Source organism: Arvicola amphibius, chromosome 2, assembly GCF_903992535.2.
Source record: "Arvicola amphibius chromosome 2, mArvAmp1.2, whole genome shotgun sequence".
NCBI classification, from domain to species: Eukaryota; Metazoa; Chordata; class Mammalia; order Rodentia; family Cricetidae; genus Arvicola; species Arvicola amphibius.
Window position 1 is genome coordinate 152,705,671 of NC_052048.2, and position 4,698 is coordinate 152,710,368.

The window sequence follows — 4,698 nt, forward strand, 5'->3', positions numbered from 1 at the left end:
GGCAGGAGTGGAGAAAGTGTATTTGTTGCTTAAAGATTGAAGAGTTGACCTTGCTTCCTCAGTTTCGACTGCACTCACAGCCAGCGGCACTCTTGGCCCACTGCTAGTGCTGCTCCCACAGAGCCTTGATTGGGACTATTTAGCAAAAGGCAGGATAGCAAGTTTGCCACAACTAGACTTTAATAAACATTATTGATTTTATTGTGTTTATGTAACAGGATATTGGGCATAATTTAGAACAAGAAGACAGAAGCTTTTTCTGTACTGTGTTTGTAGTGAATACTGCCTCATAGGTCTCTGTCTAAACAGCTAGGTTCTGCTTTGTAACTTGCAAACCGATCTTGACACAACATAAACAGTTGAGTCCCTCTGTGCTCTAGTGAGGCAAGCTACATATGAGTAGTAGTGGAATTTGGTTTTTGCACCCATAATTAATAATTAATCAACTTTAAGTAATGCATTTTTTCTGTCTTTCCTATGACAAATTCACATTTGAAACACAGATCTGAATCCCTAAAATTTACATCCATCTCATTAATCCTCAGGAAGTTACTCTGTGTTAACTGTATCTTAGAATGAGGGACTATTTGGATAGTTGGATTATTCATATAAAACGGGTTGTTTAAGAGTGTAAGCAACTCTATAATGATCACAATTATGAGCAAATGATTGATTGTCATGATTAACTCACCTTATCAGGTTCTAACAGAAGCCATGTGAAAGATCACATGTCAACCTAGCTATACATATTTAAGAAACAGTTTCTACCTTACAAAATTTAAGGTGGATATGGTGATTATCTATCACTTTTCACTTTCCTGGTAAAAGCCCCCACTCAGTGGCACGAGCCTTAGATATCTCCAGACACACAACCCAGGACACCCATTGTGCTTCTTTGTACCTCATTCCTCTCTCCCTTCAGTATTCAGTGCAGTATCCTGTGAGGATGAATAGTAAAGAGACCAAGGATAGTATATAAGTGAGCTGCCTTTCAGTACAGTTACTGGGGTGGTTTGATAGAAAATGGCTCCCAAAGGGAAAGGCATTATTAGGAGGTGTGGCCTTGTTAAAGGAAGTGTGTCACTTTGGGGTCAGGCTTTGAGGTCTCTTTTCTCAAGCTTCCCTCAGTGTAACAGTCAGTCCACTTCCTGTTGCCTACAAACTCAGCACCACATCTGCCTGCAAGCTTTCCTGCTCCCCTTATGATCATAATGAACCGAACCTCAGAACCTGTAAATAAGTCACCCTCAATTAAATGTTTTCTTTCTAAGAGTTTTGTGGTCAGAGCAATAAAAACCCAAACTAAGACAGTAACAAGAACAGTAGTCAGTTGTATTGAATATGAATATGGTCAAGAGCCTGCCCTTGAGTGCTGCAAATGCTTGCACTGGGCCAAAAATATGTTTCCTTACACATGTTCCAGTGAATTCCGGCAGCTTCTATGAGTGGATGATTACTTAATGATTTCCATTCACCAGCCCAGTCAGCTTGAGCGTGAAGTTCCTTACTCTTTTGCGTTCTCTCCCAACAGTAGCCAATTTTTTGTCAACTGTTAAAAAGGTTTTATTTTCCTTCTCTCACAATGTACATTAATTTTTCCTGATAACTTACTCTTGTGGAATATTAGTCTTTCATATTTTCTGACAAATTGGCCACTTGATGCTTAACATGTTCAGAGTTCTATATCTGGGCAAACAAGCACATTCCCAATGAAACATTTAAGCCAAGAAGTTGAAACAGCAAACACTGGTCCCAGTCACAGGTAGTCTATGCCTTCATAGTCTTCCCACTCTTCTGTTGGGAGGGGCTCCTGTGCACTCTACATCTTATATTAAGAAGTTGTATGAAAGGAGAAGTGTAAATTCTCAACAGAAGAAGTTCGAATGGCCAAAAGACACTTAAGGTCATGCTCAACCTCCCTAGCTATCAGGGAAATGCAAATCAAAACAACTTTGAGATATCATCTTACACCTGTCAGATTGGCTAAAATCCAAAACACCAATAATAACATTTGCTGGAGAGGTTGTGGGGTGAGGGGTACACTCATCCATTGCTGGTGGGAATGCACACTTGTGCAACCACTTTGGAAAGCAGTGTGGAGGTTTCTCAGGAAATTCGGGATCAACCTACCCCAGGACCCAGCAATTCCACTATTGGGAATCTACCCAAGAGATGCCCAATCATACAACAAAAGCATATGCTCATCTATGTTCATAGCAGCATTATTTGTAATAGCCAGATCCTGGAAACAACCTAGATGCCCTTCAGTGGAAGAATGGATGAAGAAACTGTGGAAAATATACATGCTAGAATACTACTCAGCGGTAAAAAAACAATGACATCTTGAATTTTGCAGGCAAATGGATGGAAATAGAAAACACTATTCTGAGTGAGGTAACCCAGACCCAAAAAGATGAACATGGGATGTACTCACTCATAATCGGTTTCTAGCCATAATTAAAGGACATCGAGCCTATAAATTTGGGATCCTTGAGAAGATAATAAGAAGGTGAACTCCCAAAAAAAGATATAGTAATCCTCCTGGATATTGGAAGTAGACACGATCGCCAGGCAAAATTGGGAACTTGAGGGTTGGGCGAGACTGGGCCAAGGGAAGATGGGGAGAGAAAAATGTGAAGGGGAGAATGGGGGGAGCTCAGAGGAATGGGGTGCTTGGGATATAGGAAGGGTGGATATGGGAGCAGGGAAGCATATATCTTAATTTAAGGAGCTACCTGAGGGTTGTCAAGAGACTTGACCCTAGAGGGGTTCCCAGGTTTCCAGGGAGACGCCCCCAGTTAGTTCCTTGGGCAGCTGAGGAGAGGGAGCCTGAAAAGGCCAGTTCCTATAGCCATACTGATGAATTTCTTGCATATCACCATAGAACCTCCACCTGACGATAGATGAAGAAAATGACAGAGCCCCACATTGGAGCACCGGACTGAGCTCCCAAGGTCCTGATGAGGAGCAGAAGGAGAGAGAACATGAGAAAGAAAGTCAGGACTGTGAGGGAACCTCCAGCTGGCGACAGATGGGGAAGGTGACTGAGCCCCACATTGGAGCACTGGACTGAGCTCCCAAGGTCCTGATGAGGAGCAGAAGGAGAGAGAACTTGAGGGAGAAAGTCAGGAACGTGAGGGGTGCGTTCACTCATGGAGACGGTGGGACAGAACTAAAGGGAGATCACCAATTCCAGTTGGAATGGGTCTGATGGATCATGCGACCAAACCCGTCTCTCTGAATGTGGCCAACAGCGGGGGCTGACTGAGAAGCAAAGGACAATGGCTCTGGGCTCTGATTGTTCTTCATGGACGGGCTCTGTGGGAGCCTTCTCAGCTTGGTCGATCACCTTCCTGGACCTGGGGGGAGTTGGGAGGACCTTGGACTTAGCATAGAGTGGGGAACCCTGATGGCTCCTTGGCCTTGAGAGGGAGGGAGGGGAGGTATGGGTGGAGGGAAGGGGAGGGAAGGGGGAGAAGGAGGGGAGGGAAGGGGGAGGAGGAGCGGAGGGAGGGGGGAGGAGGAGGGAAGGAGATGGAAATTTTTAAATATAAAAAAAAATAAACCATGAGAAAAAAAAGAAAAGAAAAAAATAAATAAACATAAGCACAAAAATAAACGTTTAAAAGAGGAAAAAAAAGAAAGGAGAAGTGTGAATTCAGAGATCCAGCTTCCATTCTGACTGTGCCTCTTACTTGTTTGACATGTTGTGTCTGCTTTGGTAGAAAGAGAGACAGCCTGAAGACAGTATCCTACCCTCTGCCTCTCAGAGTACTGTTAGACTTTATGCTGGGAGAGGGAAGACTGTATAGTGCAGGTACCAACTGGAACAGTGCAGGTACCAACTGGAACAGTGCAGGTACCAACTGGAACATGAACGGGGCTCCAGAGATGATAATTCACATGGTTCTGATAACTCATCAGACCTTGCAGGAAAGAATGAAGCAGAGACAGCAAGGGATGAATGATGGGCAGGACCACATCTTCACAGCGCTGTGTAACAATATGTACTGTCCTCTCTTTAAAAGTCTAACCTCATGCCAGTGTCTTGAAGATGGATTTGGAATCTCTAGATGCCTTTGTTTGTTCCTCTTCTCAATGTGGCCACATTGGAGAAAAGAAGTCTTTTTCTGCTTTCCACCCTTACTAAGTTCTTTAATCGGTATACTGAAGACAGATGGCCCAGCCTACATTTTTAAGAGTGACAGAGACAAGGCTTTAACTCTTTTAAAATCTTCACAACGCTGGGACAAGTCATTTAATCTTTACCTCACTGGCTTCATTTGCAAAACAAGAAACTTACCATTCACTGTAAAAATAATAAGTATTTTTACATAGAATTATCCGTGTGCATAGGAAGAGACAAGATACATGCTTATGTATATATACATCCAGTGTGTTATATATAGTTAGTACATACTTCATAAATCTATTCTTTGAAAGGATATGTTTACTCTCATTCTGTCTATCTCTGTCTCTCTATGTGTCTCCTACTGTCTGCTCTCTCTCTCTCTCTCTCTCTCTCTCTCTCTCTCTCTGTGTGTGTGTGTGTGTGTGTGTGTCCATCACACCAGGGCCTTGCACACAGTAGGCAAGTCAATATACCCCCTGAACTACATCTACTTCTCCAGCCTCTTTCAAGGGCTCTTAACTCACATAAGCTGAGTGAAGAGATGGCTTTCTTAGATCCCCACGGGT